The sequence below is a fragment of the Eleutherodactylus coqui genome, chromosome 4 (assembly GCF_035609145.1).
Source record: "Eleutherodactylus coqui strain aEleCoq1 chromosome 4, aEleCoq1.hap1, whole genome shotgun sequence".
Lineage (NCBI taxonomy): Eukaryota > Metazoa > Chordata > Amphibia > Anura > Eleutherodactylidae > Eleutherodactylus > Eleutherodactylus coqui.
Genome location: NC_089840.1, coordinates 59465026 through 59484113, shown reverse-complemented (window position 1 = coordinate 59484113; position 19088 = coordinate 59465026).

Genomic DNA, 19088 nt, shown 5'->3' with positions numbered 1-19088 from the left:
AACATGGGAGGGATTGCAATATATTCCCTTTAAGGAGTATTCCCATTTTGGGCTTTTTCATTGCCAAAATGGGAAACCCCTGCCCTGGCCACCTGGCCAGAGTCTATGGATAAAGCTTAGCCTACCGATTTTCTGAAACTCCCATTCACTGCAGAATTGTTCAAATCTTTCTGACATATTGTTGTAACAGAGCGGCTATGTTTTCCCATCTTGGCCATAAAAGGCTGAGATGGGAATACTGTTTGAAGGAAACGTTGAACATGCAGTCCAATCTGTCAGCAGAATAGTATACAGCAGGAGGAGCTAAGTAGGTTCAAAGTTTTGTGGGAAACAATTTAGTGTAACTTTTAATTGATTGAAATTCTTGCTCTTTTTATGCTTAGGAGCCCTGTGGATGGTCCTACTTAGTGATTGACCGCTATCTATGTATGTACAGCCATAGAGAGAGATCTGTCAATCATTGAGTAAGAGTGATCACTGGACTCGTGAGCATAGAAAGGGAGCTCAATCAGTTCATTATAAGTTATGTTACATCTTTTCCCGCAAAACTATATATCCATCTTCTCTGCTCCCCTTGCTCTGTAATGTGATGCCGGTAGATAGGACTGTATTTTCATAGTGACAGGTTTGCTTTAAGGTCAACAATACAGATTGCTTCATGAATACGCTTGCCAATAGAATTTTGGCCAGTTTCATATAGCCATAATATAACCACATTCTAGCATATGTATTACAACTGCAATACCCAGACCTCTTGTAGTGACCCAATTTTTGATTACCAGAGAAGCCTAAAGTGAACTAAGTTTGGTTTAGTAGAACTTCCTGGAGGTCCGTATTTCAACTATCTGAAACCAGCTTGATTTGCAGATTCCCCAGTCTGTAGAAATCAATAGGTTGATCGATTCAGCTACTCAAATCTAGCAACAACTAATAGTTTCACCTAATGCATCCTAAGAGTGCTATTACACAAGTGCCATTAACGCTAGTGTAATAGCGCTAATTGCTGGGCTGCACCTGCTCTTGTAGGATCAGCCCAGCAGTTGTCGGGAAAACGCTAGTGGTCGTGTAACAGCAGCTTAATGGTTGACAAATAGTGAAGCTATTTGTGGATCAGTTTTCATATAAAGAAGAAAAGTGTAGGGAAACAAATCTTGGAATTTCTTCCATTTATCCTGGAGGGAAATCCCCATTAAAATATAATATGTGAAGCGACCCTACAAAATGCTAATGTGCAAGAACCTACAGGTCCTATATAGTAGCTCTTATTGAAATGAAAGGCTATAGCTTGGCACAAATGGTAGAAGTAATCCAATGTACCATGTATGTGTGTGGTCTCCTATAAAGGGTGACAATTAATTTATTCACCAATCCTAGTGTTGGCATTAAGAAGGGATAGCCGAACCCAAAGTATCCACCTGTATATAATCTTTCCCATCTTATAGCACTTTCTTATTTTTTTGCTTTACAAATTGCTCATTGAAACTAATTATATTTTATTGCTCTTGTAATTATTTTCCCATTTCTGCACCTAATGTGCAAATCCTGTCTGTAATAAAGAAAAAAAGCTTTGTTATGTAATTTAATAATAAACTAGAGTTCTACATGTTTCTCCTTGTTTTCTTTTTCCTCGTTTTCTTCAGTTACTTGCATCGGATCCAATGGGCGTTTATGGGAAGACGTTGTGTTTCTAAATTGAACTATTCTTCTGGTGGTGATTAGAGATGAGCGAGCGTATTCGGTTCGGGTGTTTTTGCACTCGAGCACCGCTTTTTCCAAGTAACTGACTACTCAAACGAAAAGATTCGGGGGGCGGCGTGGTGAAGTGGGGGGTAGCAGTGAGGAACAGGGGGGAGATTTCCCCCCCCCCCCCCCCCACACTCCCCTCTGAATCTTTTCGTCCGAGTAGTCAGTTACTCGGAAAAAGCGGTGGTCGAGTGCAAAAACACTCGAACCGAGTACGCTCGCTCATCTCTAGTGGTGATGGTATTCACATCTTGCTTTGAAGGGTTAGACTCTACTACGACAGGGTTTTCAAGTCATCAGGTACCCCGAACAAGTCTTCATTTGGGAATATCTTATAGAGAGAAGTCGTTTCGAGAGGCACTGACAAAGATTACACAACCAAGGAAATCATGCTCTGTTGGTACATGAGGACTTGGGTTCAGAGAAACTGAATGCCCTATGGATACCCCAGCTACAGTGGAACAGTGTCCTTAATTTTTTTTACCTCTATCATTCCCTTAATGGGGTTGTCCGGATGCGATACCATTTTCTAAACATAGATCCAAATGTGTTAAAACAGAAGTACTACTACTTATCTGCCCTCGGCACCGTTGATCCAGCGCTGCATCCCCATGGTCCTCCTGGTCTTGTGAAAACCGCCTACCACTGCAGCTGATCAGAGGCCGCAGCGGTTGGATGGTATCCTGGAACTGCAATGCAGAGCAATATTTTATACGGTATAGCCTGTACACACAACTATTCATTAACCAGAGCCCCTGTTGCATAGACCTCATGAGAAGTACTTATTGGTGCTTTATTCTAGCCTTTGTGACCAGATTTCTTTATGACAAATTATTGCGAGCCATTGACTTCTGTAGGATGCAAAAAAAAACAAAACTAATAGGCTCTAAAAGCTCCTGGTATACCGTTCTGAGACCCCAGGATTTAGGGGCTGTATCCCAGAAGGACATTCAGGAGAAATATTGTAAGCAAGGGCCTGCGTCTGTTCAGGATCTTCGACCTTAAACATCAATTTCTTGCACCAGTAGTGCACACGGCACAAGATAGATGCCTAGCCTTTCCATGACTTCATCTGATCGTAACACATGCAAAAGCGAAATGTCACCGTAGTCTGTCTTCATTACAGCCTTTTAAACCACCACTGAGTCTTTGCGGCGCTGACCTTCTGCAATATTTCAGCAGAATCAACATCTGAAGTGGAGAATGCAACGTGCAGAAGAAGAAAACACTTCTGACGATAATGGAGAACTGAGCATTTTAATTGTCTGCCATTTTTTAATAGGATAGTTTACAAAAATGTACGCCGCGTTAATGCTCCGATAATTGGAGAGCTTCATTCTTCTCACCGGTTTTTACAATAACATGATCTAATCTTTCTTGAGTTAATGCAACCTGGTCATCCAGACGGGAGTAGGGGAGGATACAAATTGGGTGGATTTGCAGCAGAATTTCTGCTCTGTAACTTTCCCTGAAAGCAAGACCTACCCTGATAGTAAGCCCTACCCTGCTTTGGGGGGAAGGGAGGGGGAAGGAAACTCACAGCCATCTCTGTGTGGGGGAGGGATTTTTTAATTGGCTGAACGGTGGCCATAGCTCACCGCTACTAGCCAATTCATACAGTGAATGCACAAAGCAATGAAGTCAATGGAAGCCGTCTGTTCCGCAGTGAGCACTGCGGAAGTATCACGGGATCCACGTCATCGCCTAGCGCCGACGGCTACTGTGCATGCGCAATGGAGTTCCGTTCGGCACATCTGCAGCGCTGACGGAAGACACCAGACAGGTACGCAGGGGACACCGGCGGGGCACTGGGTAGCACTCCACTGCGGGAATCCCGCATGTGGGGTCCGACCCGCCCGTGTGCAGGAGGCTTAAGGGTGGCTTCACACACAGTGTAAATGCTGCGGAAATTTTGTACCACGTACAGTACAAGCCACGTTGCAGGAGATTAGTGAAATCACCTGCGCATGCAGCAGGAAATCTCCACACTAAATCCGCAGTGATTTTGAAAAATGTGGATTTTAAATCCGGAGCCTGTCTATTTATTCTATGGATTTCAACCCTTGAAGTATAAGGGTTAAAATTTGCAGCTGATCCACACCATTTAGGTGCTGATTTACTGCTGGTTCACACGGGCGATCGCGATTTTGCCGTAAAAAAAAAATCACGTCAAAAGCGCGTCTATTTTCCCATGATTTTTGGGTAACGGCGATGTTTTTTGCTTCTTTTTTAAGAATAATCTCGCATCGTATCGATTCTTGCAATGCGATAAAAAGGAGGCTGCATAGGGAAACGCGAGAGATAAAATCGCACATCACAAAAAGAGCGTGCCGCGATTTTTTTTTTCGTTCTTTCAACATTGTCCAAGTGAAAACATCGCAGATGGGAATGAAACCATTGTAAATCATTGGTTTTATAATCTGCTTTTTTTACTGACTCTCGCATCAGGTGAAAATCATGCGGCCAACCTTATGCACAGTGGAAATGTTGCAGAATGTCTGCTGTCAGAAGCACAGTGGAAACTTCGCAGCACTTGCACTGTAAGGCATGCGGAGGAGATTTCTAAAATCGCATTTCCATGCTTTAGAGGATATCTGGGAACAAATCTGCAATGCTTTTGAAAAATGCTGCGGATTCTACATCTACAGCACGTCCGTTTATGCTGCGAAATTCAAACTTTGAAATACAAGGGTTAAATCTGTCAACAGATCCGCTACAAACACCACAGCCTTAAGCCACCTGCACTCGGGTGGGTCGGAACCTGCATGCGGGATTCCCGCAGCAGAGTTCGACCCGGTGTCCAGCTGGTGACCTCAGCTTACCTGTCCGGTGTCTTCTCCTCTGCTGCAAATGTTCCGGCCGGCACATGCTCAGTACACATGTATCTATATTACACTCAAGTTCGGCACTAACAACCAGTTCAACAATCAGGTTGAATCAGGGAACCCAAATAACCAATGAGGTTGAATCAGACAAGCCAAACAACCAATGAGATTGCTGGAATTGTGAATCAAAATGAATGAGGTTGCTGGAATTGTGAATCAGAACCAATGAGGTTGCTGGAATTGCTCCATAGTGCTGAACTTGTAACATAGATATATGCGCGCAGTACAGAGGACACTGCATTGTCGCTATGGCGAGGGCGTGGCCTCCTCTGCTGCAAATGTACCAGCCAGAGCGCTGACCGGCACATGCGCAGTTGGGAGGATGCCGCGCCATCGCTATGGCAATGATGCAGCTCCTGCGGCCATTCTGCAATGATGATTGCAGAATATCTGCGGGACAGTCGGCTTCCATTGCCACCAGAAAATTGCGGCAAAAATGCAGTTTTGCTCACGAGATGTTTAAGCATCAGTGATGCTTTTTCTTGCAGAAATATCACTGCCACTGCAGATTTATTGTGCATTTTTCTCGCAATAGACAATAGGAGTCTGGCCTTTTCCCCCACGGGCGACCGTGATATCGGCGCTACAAAACCACGGCAATATCGCAGCTTTGTTCCCGTGATTTTACGGCGTCACTGATGCTTTTTCTTGAGAATAATCTCGCTTCACACCGCTGCCGCCCGCGATAAAATTGCATGATTTTTTATCGCGAAAGTCAATAGGAGTTTCTAATATTAAGGTCGCATCACACAAAAAAACGCAAGTTCGTGGGATGCGATAAACTCAATAGGGAAACATGGGAGATAAAAAATAGCACATCGCAGAAAGATAGAACACACCACGATTTTTTTTCCTTGCAACATAGCATCAGTGAAAATATCGCAAATGGGAATGAAACCATTGAAAATCATTGGTTTCATAATTCTGAATTTTCACTCAATCTTGTATCATGAGAAAATCACATGATTTTATTGCCAGTGTGAAGGCACCCTTAAGAGTGCAATATCGTTCTTTAGTTTCTTGAACCCATATCACACTCGACTGTGTGAAGGCACCCTTGGCTTCCTTCTCATGTGGCAGAATCTCTACAGGCATTCTGCATTATAATCAATTCTGCATGTATTCCACAGTGACCAAATGCGTACCTGAATGGTCTGAATTTAGCCATTTTTTCATTTATGTAACAGCTGCAGAATTCAACCCTTCTATTTTAAGAGTTCAATTCCGCAGCTCGATTTCGCAGCCTAAATAGACATGCTGCAGGATCAGAATCCGCCGCATTTTACATAAATGGATTAGTCAGAAAATATCTGTAAGATGTGAAGGGGATTTTTTAAATCCCTTCCGCTTGGTTTGTACTGAAAACACTGCAGAATTTCAGCTGTGCATCCTGTATGTGTGATGATGGCCTTAAGGTATGTTCACACATGGTGGATCCGCTACAGATTTTCTGCAATGGGAAAATCTGCAGCAAATCAATGGTGGCAGAACCACACAAAATTGTATTCATCCCCTATGGATTTCACTCATTTAATTGTTAGCCCAACCGTGCTCCTAGATATACTGTGGGTGCCATATTGGATGTGGTTGGTAGGAGCTTGGGGAAAATCATCTTACACAACACAATGGGATGGATGTGTTACCAAGAGATTATCTGGTTTATTGTATATTCACACAACTTTTTATACACCAAATAAGTCGGCCTGGAGGGAAAACAGAAAGGGGTGTTACAAAGCCAAACTTAGTTACATCATTTATTTGGTTCAAATTGGTTTTCCTATGAAGTGTAAAGAATGATCACGCTCTGGTGACTCATCTCTTCTGCTGGCTCCATTGTGCTGATAATAGACTTGTTTTTCTTGTCTCTTGGTGTTTTTGTCTCTTTCTCTTAGGTGATGGTAAATAATGATAACACTTGCATTAACATTGTAAGATAAAATTTGCATTATCATTAGATTGAAGAATTTCCTCTGCAGAAAATTCTGCCTGCAGACATAGTCGAAATTAGACTGAAATACTAAACTAAATCATATAAGATATAATTTCCCTCACATAATTAAGGGAATTAAATCTGCAGAGAATACGCAGCAAAATTGCATCAGAATTGCGGTTCTGCCACTTCAGCAAAAAGATGTAAAAATTGGGCTGAGTGAGAGCAGTCTGAGGCTGGTTAAAACAGGCGCTCGCGATTTTGCCGCAAGAAAATCGTGGCAAAATCGCATTTTTGTTCCCATGATTTTTAAGCATCAGAGATGCTTTTTCTTAAGAATATTCTTGTATCACATCGCTGCTGCCTGCGATAAAATTGTGCGATTCTTTATCATGGAAGTCAATAGGACTTTCTCATGTTACAAACGCATCGCATTGCACAAAAATTGGAAGTTCATGCTTTGTGATGTGATAAAAAGAAGGGTCCATAGGAAAACATTGGAGATAAAAAAAATAAAAATAATCGCAAAACGCAAAAGATAGAGCATGCTGCAATTTTTTTTTCTTGCAACATAACAGAGAAAACATTGCTAATGTGAAGGAACCTATTGAAAATCATTGGTTTCATAATTTTGCGTTTTTACTCACTCTCGCATCGCGCAATTTTATTGCCTGTGTGAAACCACCCTTAGGGCGCCCACCCACTGGCGTTTTTTTTTCCCTGCGAAATTCGCACCTTTTTTTTTCTCCTGGGGTCTATGGGACTTGTAATGTTAAAATCGCGATCGCGCAAAATCGCAATTTACCGCGAATCGCGGTAAATTGCGATTTTGTGCGATCGCGATTTTAACATTACAAGTCCCATAGACCCCTGCAGAAAAAAAATGCTGCGAATTTCGCAGGGAAAAAAAAACGCCAGTGGGTGGGCGCCCTTAGTCTGGGTTCACACAGGACGGAATTGCCATGGAATTTTCGGGTGGCAGTTCCGCCCATGGCTCCTAATCCCGGGATTAGCCAGCCATGTGGATGAGATTTTGCTAAAATCTCGTCACATGGGGCGGCTGATCTGTTGCGGAAAAGCTGGGTGGAAACGGACATGCGGTGCGGAATTCTGCAGCATGTCAATCCTTTTGTTGTCCGCTGCGGCCTCACTCCTCTCTATGGGGAGTGAAAGTCTCAGTGGAATGCCGGCATCTGAACCGCTCCAAAACCCGCGGGGAAATGCCACAGGTTTTGAAGCTGCGGCTCTCCCGCAGAAATCTTGCAGTTTTTCAGTGCGGCTAAGCCGCAACATTTTCGCGGGATTTCCGTCCCGTGTGAACCCAGCCTTACAGTTCATCTGTACCATCTGTAGATTTTCTGCCACCAAGAGGTTGCAGAGGGATGACAGGAAAACCTGGATTTTGCATTTCTCTTGGGGTGACAACATGAATCCTTACGAATTCTATTTTGCTACATGCAATGAAAAGATGATGTGACTGGTGAATGTGCGGAGATCTACGTCATTTTTTCCTGCTCCTTTCTCTACTGTTATAATTTAGCATTTTCGGCTGCTGATTTTGCTCTGTAAAGTAAGGATTCAGCAGATAAATGGCTGATGTCAGTATTTTCCAGTCCAGGTGTGCACACAATCACTTCCTAACAAATGGGACTTGTTACATACTGATACATATTTTTATAGAGGAAAAGGACTTTAATTAGTAATGGCACCAAACTCTTCATTTATTGCCAAGTTAAAAACATTACACTAGTGCAGGGTCAAACTCATTTTCACCGAGGGGCACATCAGCCTTATGGGTGCCTTCAAAGGGCCGATTGTAAGACTGTATAGTAGTAGTGACCTCCATAGTGGCCACAGTAGTAATAGAGACCCCATAGTGACCACAGTAGTGATAGGGACCCCCATAGTGGCCCTAGTAGTGATAGTAACCCCATAGTGGCCACAGTAGTAACAGTGACCCCAGTCATAATGGTGGCCCTAGTAGTAAGTGACTTCAGTAATAAGAGTAACCCCCATAGTAGCCCCAGTAATAACAATGACCCCCACAGTGGACCCAGAAGTGATAGTGACCCCAGTAGTAAGTGACGACAGAAATCAGAGTGGCTCCAATAATAGTGGTTTCCATAGTGGCCCCAGTATTAATAGTTTTCCCCATAGTAGCCCCAGTAGTGAGTGACTACAGTAATCAGAGTGGCTCTAAAATAAGAATGACCCTCATAGTGCCCCAGTAGTAAGTGACCCCATTAATAATAGTGACCCCCAGGAGTAAGTGACTCCAGCAATAAGAGTGACTCCCGTAGTGGCCCCAGTAATAACAATGACACCCTTAGTGGACCCAATAGTGATAGTGAGCCCAGTAATAATAGTCATCCCAGTAGTAAGCGACTACAGTAATCAGAGTAGCTCCTATAATAAGAATGACTCACATAGTGGCCCCAGTAGTGATAGGGTCCCCCATTGTGGTATCAGTAGTGATAGTGACCCCCTTTGTGGCCCCACTGGTAATAGTGACACCCCGTCGTGACCCCAGTAGTAACAGGGACCACCATAGTAACCCCAGTAGTAATAGTGACCCTCACTTCAGCCTCAGTAGTAATTGGCACCTGGCCAGCTAGCTTTCCTACAAGCATTCCACTCACCCAGCCGCTGCTGAGCCTGTAACCTCTGGCCTCTCCCCTCACCGTACAGGACGGCGCACACAGACACGGCAGGGAAGAGGTCACTGGTCACAGACTCTGCACCGCCACTAGACTGGAGCTGCAGGCTGTGTGAGTGAAATGCCTGTTAGGGCTCTTTCACACAAGCGCACATCGCCCGCGGTTTCATGCCCGGCCGATATACACTGCCCATCTGATGCATTGGTTTCCAATGTATCAGTGCACATGGGCGTATTCCTATGGCGTAAAAACGGCCAGCCGGCAAAGATAGCGCATACGGTGCACATTCCGGACGGCCATTTTTACGCCGGCCAGGAACGATAGTTCAGGAACTATCTTCCTGGCCAGAATACGGCGGTGGCTCCCTAAAATCGTGATCCCCTATGTGAAACTAGCCTCAGGCTGTCTCACACAGCCCGCTTTTTACAGCTTTTAAAGCAGCGTGCTAAACACTGTAAAACATCTCAATTGATTTCAATGGCAATATAGCGATCGCCTGTGAAAAACTAGCCTAAGGGCTCCCACACACTTGCGATTGCGTTTTTCGTTAATGCGATTGTCAATGGGACTTTCTATTGTAAAAAAACACAATGCACGCAACTGCGTTTTTGGTGCATTGCGTTGCGGTTTTAACATTAGAAAGTCCCATTGACAATCGCGTTAACAAAAAACGTAATTGCAAGTGTGTGGGAGCCCTTAGGGCTCCTTTTCACTAGCGAGGCAATCGCACGTTTTCAGTGCGATGTGAGAGTGCGAGCTCTCGCAGGAAAGTCCCGCACATGTTGTTCTATGACAACCTTTCCACTAGCGATGTTTAAGGGCAAGCTGCGATGCGAGGATTAAAAATCGCAGCAGGGGGATTGTTTCAGCGTTTTGCATTTTTCTGTCGCCCATACAGTGCAATGGCAAAACAGATTCTCGCATCGCAACGCAAAAGCCTGCGATTTTGCTGCGTTGCGATGCAATTTTAACATTGCGATTTTCTCACAGAGATATCGCCATCGCCAGTGGAAAGGAGCCCTTAGGGAGATGGAACAATACCTCTACAGCACCACCTATTGAAAGGCAGCATTCCTGCAAGTCAATGTTAGACTCTTTATACAAGCCTTATAACAATGACTGAAAATTGAAAGCCATAGGGCTCCTTTCCACTGGCGATAGCGATATCTCTGCGAGAAAATCGCAATGTTAAAATCGCATCGCAACGCAGCAAAATCGCAAGCTTTTCCGTTGCGATGCGCGAATCTGTTTTGCCATTGCACTGAATGAGCGACAGAAAAATGTAAAACGCTGAAACAATCCTCCTGCTGCGATTTTTCGTTCAAAAGTATTTTATTCACATAGTTTCAACAATATAAACATTTGTCTGTCGTTTGCATAGAGGTATTGACAAAGGTAAATAAATTCTTTACACTTCTATACGATCAACCAAGCGTCTTTTTTTCCTACTTGGGCAGGTATATACTGTCCAGGGTTAGCAAACATACTACAACACAGACCAAACTGAGACACAGGGGGGTTCAGGGAAAGAGAAAAAAAAGAAAAAAAATAAGAAGGGGGGGTGGAGGAGGGAGTAGGGTTAGATGGGGGTGTCATGGGCGTTAGAACTTTGGCGCAAGTTTGGGCGTGGTTTGAGGCAGTAGGGCCCAACTCCGGGTAGCTCTGTGCCCAGATCCCGGGCACCTCCCGGGGGGGCCCTCCCCATTTTTTGGTTCAAGTAAGTTTTTATAATATATAAATCCTGCATGTAATTATATAGCTTAAACATTACACGGAAAGGAAATAAACTTAAGAGGGATCTGTGAGGACGAGAGTGGTGACAAAGGAGGGAGGGGGGGGGGGGGAGGACCCCGGAAGCAGAGCAAGTCTACCCTGAGAAGTTCCGTCGGCTGACGGGAGTAAAGTGGTAGTTACTTCAACAGACGTCATCCCCCCCCCCCCCTCCTCTGGCCTTGTGTGGAATTCAAGTCTGGGTTTTGATCTCGAACTCCTTTGGGATTGTAGAGGGGGATCCTCTTTTCCAAACAGGTAGGCCTAACTCCACTAAACACAGACATTCACGTAGACGTTTGGGGAGGGGGGAAGACACTAAACATTGGGGAGTGGAAGATAAGGGTGTGCGGGGGGAGGGGGGGGCAGGGTCAGGAGACGTTCCCGGGCGGAGTTACCCCTAGTCGCTAGCCCGAGTGGAGGATTGGCCGACTGATCCGTGGTCTATCCAGCATTTGAGGTCGTCTGAGTCTCTAAACGCGACCCATGGTTGCCACGTCCTATAGTATGTTTCCCAAGATTTCGGGTCGTCGGCCCCCAATTCGTCAAATCTCATGAGGGTATGGAGCTCCTCCACCCACATGCCCCTGGTTGGGGCAGTTGAGGATCGCCAGAACCTCGGGATTAGTCTCCTCACTGCTAATATGAAGTGTTTTAAGATGCTTGACTTAGCAGTTCTTATGCTGCCTGGGAACAGTGAGAGCAGGGCCATTCTTGGAGACATGGTCACCTCTGAGTGGTTGATATGGTTATAGAGTTTGGTTGCCTTTTCCCAGAGGTCGGCCACTGGATGGCATTCCCACCATATGTGGGTCATTGTGCCTCTGCTCCCACTGCATCTCTAGCACAAGGGAGATACCTGGGGGAAGATCCCTTGGAGGTGGTCGGGGGTCCTATACCACCTAGAGACTATTTTGTAATTGAGATCTTGGACTTTACCTGCTGAGGAGAGCTTATGGGTTAGGGTCCAGATTTTATTCCAATCCTCATCAGCAAAGTCCTCCCCTAGTTCCCGTTTCCATGCCCCTCTGTAGTTCGGAGTCTCCTCCTTCGCCTTCCGATCCAGTAGCAACTTGTAGAGTGTGGAAATCATGTGCCTCCGGCTTGGGTCTGACAAACAGAGTTGTTCAAACGCCGTTAGGGGCGCCGTCAGGTTTTCTTTCGGTGTCAGCAAGCTCACAAATCAACTCAGTTGCAAATACTGAAGCCAGAATCCTGGCTGGGGTGGGTTCTGGTTTAGGATCTCGATCATGGGTTTCAGGCCCGTCTGGGACACTACATCCCTCACTCTGGGGAGCGGGTCTACTGGGGTAGCCTGCTGCGATTTTTAATCCTCGCATCGCAGCTTGCCCTTAAACATCGCTAGTGGAAAGGTGGTCATAGAACAACATGTGTAGTACTTTCTTGCGAGAGCTCGCACTCTCGCATCGCACTGAAAACGTGCGATTACCTCTTCAGTGGAAAGGAGCCCTTATGCATATTTCCCATAGGAGCATGAATGGCCTTATAAGTCTCCTCACTCACCTTTTAGGTGATCTCCGTAAGGAGAAAAGATAGCGTTCTTCATCCAAACTTGGGTACAATGTTATGTGTGAAAAGAAACAGTTGTTGTGCCACGTGCATGGAGTGTTTTGGACTTTGCAATAACATTTTGGAATTTTTAATCAATGCCAATGAATATCCCTTGACATCTGATTGTCATTTATTTGTTTGCATGTATGTAAAGCCCATGCTTTTCAATGGGTTCCTTCACATTAGCAATGTATAGACTGATGTAATGGTGCGTGAAAAAAAATCACAGCATGCGATTTTTTTTTTGTAGCCCCTGTTTCCCTATGGAGCCTCCTTCTTTATCGTATTGCACGAACTTGTGATTTTCATGCGAAGCGATGCGTTTTAACATTAGAAAGTCCTATTGACGTTCGCGATAAAAATATCATGCGATGCGAGACTAGTCTCGCAGCAAAATTACTGTCGCCTGTGTGAAAGAAGCCTAATACTGCTGACAGATGCAGTGAATAACCGTGATTATCCCAGTACAATGGCACCCATCAAGAGGAAGGTTATATTAGGCAGCAAGTGAAGAGTTGGTTCTTGAAGTTGATGTGTTAGATGCAGTGGAGAGAATCTTAATGACTTTGACAAGGGACAAGTTGTGATGTGGTTAGACAACTGGGCCAGAGCATCTCCAAAACGGCAAGTCTTGTGGGGTGTTCCCAGTATGACGTTCCTACCAAAAGTGGTCCAAAAAAGGACAAGCGGTGAATGGTTAACAGGGTCATGGGTGCCCGAGACCCATTGATGTGCGCGGGCAGCAAAGCCTAGTCTATCTGGTCAAATCCCACGAAAGAGCTACTCTAACACAAAGTGGTGAGTAAAAAGGTGTCGGAACACACAGAGTATCGCAGCTTATTGCAGTACAGTCAGAGAGCCTATGCTGACACCTGTCCACTACCAAAAGCGTCTACAGCATCAGAACTGGAGCAATGGAAGTAGGTGGTCTAGTTTAATTAACTTTTATTTTTTATGCCATGTGATCGGCCTGGGGTATGAGCGCATCACTGACCTGGGTAAGAAATGGCACTAAGATGCACTATGGAAAGAAGCAATGTGATGCTCTAGGCAGTGTTCTGATTTGATACCTTGGGTTCTACAAATCATCGGGATGTAACATTGCCACATACTACCTATTAAAGATTTTTACAGCTCAAGTGCATTCTCTTATGACGGTGGCCATTTCTAGAAGAATAGATGCTCCCTGCCACACTGCAAAAATTGTTCAGGAATGGTTTGAGGAACATGACAGAGTTCGAGGTGTTAATTGACCTCCAATTTTTCCCGATCTGTCTGATCAAGCATCGGTGGTATGTGCTGCAAAAAAAAAGTCCAATCCATGGAGACTATGCCTTGATGCGTCAGGGCCGTTATGGTGGCACAAGAGGGACCTACATCATATTAGGCTTGCGATTTTATACTTATAGCTAGTCAGAGGATAGTGTCAACATATTCTGCAGATATTGTCATCATTCACATCAGTCCCAGTCCACAATAAGGCCACTTTCACATGGCTGTAGGTGTTTTTACGTGCGCCCATCGTCGCCGTAAATACGTGTGAACGGGCTCACAAATCTAACATTTGTGTGCCCATTCAGACGGCATGGGCCCGGCAAATATACGCCGAGGCCGCCATGCCGTCATGCCATTGCCCTTCCGTCCCCCTCGCCGACTCACCTCCTCTCTCCTCCCCTCCAGCTGTTTGCAATAGGTGGGGGTGGGGCAGAGCTAAACTCCCGCCGCTAGCCTGCAGCCAGCACTGGGAGGGGTCGGGCCACGCTGCTAAACTCCCTCCTTTCTCCGGGTACTGTCATTGGCTCCCATAGGAGCCCATGCAGCGGCCGACGTATTTCGGCCAGAAAGATAGTTCCAGGACTATCTTTTCAGCCCGATGTAAAAGCGCACCGGGCTATGTTGGTCTGGCCAGGCGCTTTTACGCCGCAGGAATACGGCCATGTGATTTAATGCTTTGGAATCCAAAACATCAGATCGTAGCGCATATCGGCCAGCCGTGAAAACGGCGGCCGATATACGCTCGTGTGAAAGAGCCCTAAGGCTCACAATCTAGCTTCCGGTTATCGGACCACACTGGTACCAATCTGATGACCTCGTTGTCAGGTGCCAAATTGGTAGATATGGAAGCCCGTGATGAGAAGATTGCTAGCGGTATCTACGAATAACATGAAGCACTTTCGTGTTATAGCAAGATTCTTCTCATGAGAACTCACAAGAATCCTGTTTAATTGAAGACACTACAATTTCTTATACAGAAAGAAAGAGCATGTAATCATACAAAGGTTACTATTACAAAGGTTACAAAGATTATTGATCATAGGGCTTATTGACATCTACAAAACAATCTCAACGGTTCATCTAGACAAGGTAATAGCTGTAATCAGGGTATTATCTCATCATGGTCTTTTTTCTGTTGACGAACTATGTCTTTATCTCAACACAGTTTATTATTGCAAATTTTTCTGTTGATTTCTCTCATCTTATGATCCTTGATTCTGGCACTACACAGCTTAGGTTTAGCCTTAGGCCAATAGTCCAATCAGATAAGAAATACATACACTTATTGCATTCTGAAACTTAACAGTTTATGTGCTGTGACATTCCCTATCTCAGACTGCAGCAAATTTCATAGGTAATCAATGAATTTATCAATATGTTTTTTGGTCTGTGGAAGGGACCTGCTGGAAATCCATGCACACCAGAAGAACATAAAGCATACAAACTCCTTGCAGATGTTATTCTTGAGCACAATCTAACCCAGGGCCCTAGCGCTGCAAGTCAACAGAGCTAAGGGCTCTTTTACATGGGCCAATAAAACACCCACATCCAGTAAGCATCTGAACAATTATCATTCAGTCTAAATGCATGCACAGACTGAACAAAGAACAATAATTTTCGTTCTATCGGTCATCATTTAGTTTCTACATACATAAAAACTGAACAACTATTGGCCCATGCAAACAGACAGTCATTCATCTATGAACAACTGCCTGTTTACTATGAATGGAGGTGACCGACCAGAACGTTCCCCGACTGGCTCCATCTCCATTCGCTCAGCGATGATCGTTCCTATATAAAGACACAGGAATGATCATCACTAGGGTTGCCTCTGCGCCCAACAGGTCCGCCCCGTGTTAAAGGGCCCTAACCACTTGTGTAAACCTGATACTGGCTAATAGCACGAAGAGTGTATTACACTATCAAGGGATCATCTAAATATCCTATTTCACATGTGATTGGACTGGCCACCAGTATACTATGTTGTACTTTTCAGCAGTTGTCCCTTTAAATGTGTGGAGGAGAGTTTACATCTTCTCAGTTAATGACTGGACATTGCTGCTTGGTCTCTGGAGGTTGTATCAGAGCTTTCTCTTCTGCTAACCTGATCTGATTTTTTTCCACTGAAGAGACCATTAGGCTAAAAATCAGCTTATTTTTGAACAACTCTATCAAATGACTGTACTTACAAACAGTCAATAGCAATAATTCTAATGGAGATATTACCAGCAGCAGCTGCAGGTTCAGTGTACAATTAAATACGATAAGTTTGCCAAGCCTTGTCCCACGGAAAGACATCTAGAGCTTTTAAGCCACGGCTCATCTGATGCTGAACCTTTACCAGTAATGTCTACCTGATGTTATTTAGCCAATGGGTACTTGGGGTGAATTTGTGAAGACTAGCATTTCATTTGTTAATCTTCATCTTATAAGCACTGGATGGAGTAAAATACTCCTAATTCATTAAGAGGTGTGAACTCCTCTGTAGCAAATTTGTCAAGTCACCGATGGACATGCGCCTCCCAATAAAAGGGGTTGTACCAAGATATAAAGTTGTCTCCTATGCTGTGGATTGGGGATACCTGTATGATCGTGGGGCTCGACCACTGGGAAATCTGCAATCCTGACAGTGGGAGCCCTAAGGCCATCTCATGAATGAAGTAGAGGCTTTGCATGTACGACCCCCATTCTATTCATGCAGGGGCTTTCAAGACCCCTGTTGTTGGGTTCCAGCGGTCAGACCCCACCGATCATAAAATTATTCCCTATCCTGTGGATAGGTGATAACTTTATATCTTAGCACAGCCCCTTTAAGCCCCGCCTGATACTCAAAAAAAGGGGCAAGTATGGGAAAAAAGTTGAAAAGTTTTGCACAAAACAGGTATGTACCAAAACATGCGGTTTTTTTAATTTCATTTTTTCCCCCTATCACAATTCTGGCACACAGCCAATGATAATTTCGCCCCAATACTAAAAGAGGCCCATTTTCTAAAGCATTGCTTGCTTGGCAATGATCAGTGAAAAACGTGTCCACTATGTTTTTCGGGTTTTTTTTTGCAAATGTTATAAAGGAGTGAAAACAGACCAGAATAGGATGTACTGCAACCTTTTTAGAATAAGGGAAGGGACTTGTTATTTGTATAGTGCAGCTTATTCCGCAGGAGGGTGTAATAAATAAAAAAATGGAGGATGGAAGGCTGGGTCAAGCCTACCTGGACCATGCAGGGATTGAACCCACAACCTTCAGGTCGTGAGCAAGAGCTTAGGACTGCATTTTGCTGCCTTAACACTCTGTGCCACACAAAAGAATTCGAATAACGAGTAAAGCAAATAGTAACTCATGCAGTTGTAGCAATTGTCAACAGGACTGATGCAGTGTTATAACTTGATGTAATACTGGAAGTAAAATAAGACAGTTGTTATTTGGTGGATGCTCCTTCAATCTGGGTCCATTTGCAATCCACATGTGTTCAGGTTCTGCTGGATGTGGGCCTTGGCATCTACTTTTCTCCGATCCAAGGGGAAAGGGAGCTCCCAGGGTTTGGGAGCAGAAGTTTGCCAGAGCATTGCTTGAAAGGCGATAAGATGACATTTCTTCTGATGGCGTTGATTCTAAGGACGCCTCCCCACTAGCGATATGTTTTCTTGTGATGCAGGAGCAAGTGAAAACACATGATTATGAAACCAATGATTTTCAATGGTTTTATACTCATTTGCGATTTTTCACTCAAGCATCGCAGCGCTAAGAAAAATCTGCAATATTGCTAATTGTTTTCAATGGGGCCGGCGGCAGCAGCATCAGCCCCATTGAAAGCATAGGAAGTACATTGCGGACTTCTGCCACAGCTGTGACAACTGTGACAGCTATGGCAAGGGATTCCTTCATCCCCGCGGGGATGAATGCATCCTCTGCCACAGCTGTCATAGCTGTGGCAGAAGTCTGCGATGCTATCCTATTGCTGCGGCCCCATTGAAAGCAGTGGGTTGCAAGCTACCCTCGCAGCAATTATTTTCGGGGAAGAGCTTGAAATATAAGCCCTTCCCCGAAAATCATCCCTAGCTGTAAAAAAAGTAAAAAAAATAGATAAAATTTTACTCACCTAGTAGAGCAGTCCAGTTCTTCTCTCCAGCTCTGGAAGTCGTCTTCTGTCTTCTGGAGGCCGGAGATTGAAAAATCCCTGCCTCCAGAAAGTGCTGCCTCTGATTGGCTTGACGCTGTGACCAATCGGAGGCAGCACCCAGCCGTCATTGAATGTTTAGAGCATTTAATAGGACCCATCCCATGTCTATATCAGCGTTGCTGGCTGCATGACTCTGTAGCTGACTCTATTCCTACCTGGATTTTCTTGATATTCTCCTCCTTTCAACCATATGGGCTCTTTTGTAGATCCAGCTGCTGATGTTGTTATTAATATGTCAAGTGGGTGGTCTCCTTCACTCACTGTCAATGGGTGAAGAAAACCTGATCTCACCCATTGACAGAGAGCAGAAGAAACCATCCATTTGACACACTGACAGTGCAGGTAGCTGAATCTAGAAAGAGCCCGTAAGAGGTATAAGGTACTCGTTCAAGAGTAAGAGTTGCAGGCTGCAGGTAAAAAAAAATAGTGGTACAACCTCAGGATGTGTGGGTATGGATCACTAAGGAAGTAGTCCATGTAAGGAAAGAAATTGGGTCAATGGCCCTTTAAATTTTATTTAATGATAAGGTGCTTCCATGAGTCATTCATAAGTCGTCTTCTGGGGGATCACAGCAGACGCTGTAATAAACAAAATGTCATTAATAAGATATACCGTAAATGTAGATCGATAGAGAGTGCAGTCATGTGCGGTGTATGACGGGAGAATGCGCTGCTAGGGAGGTGATATCATATGTTGTATCTCACTATTGTTAAATTTGCAATATCTATCAAAACATCTATAAAAATGACCTAACGAGGGAAATTGTTTCTAATCTGATTATAAATAAATAAAGCAAAATACTACTTATGTGTAGCAACACAGGGCTGACATCAAAATGATCAGAAGGGGTATTTGAACTATGGTAAATGCTGGCAGGCTTTGAAAACACTCAATCCTTTCCTGTATACCTTCACTCCATGTTCTCCTCCAGATTCCTAAAGCAAAGAGCAGGGGTGTCCCAAGCCTTTGTGCTGCCTGAGGCAAAGTATGAAATGCCCCCCACACCCCACCCCACCCCACCCCAATAAAACAACATGTATTTTACAGGCATTGAGAGCACTAGAGATGAGCGAG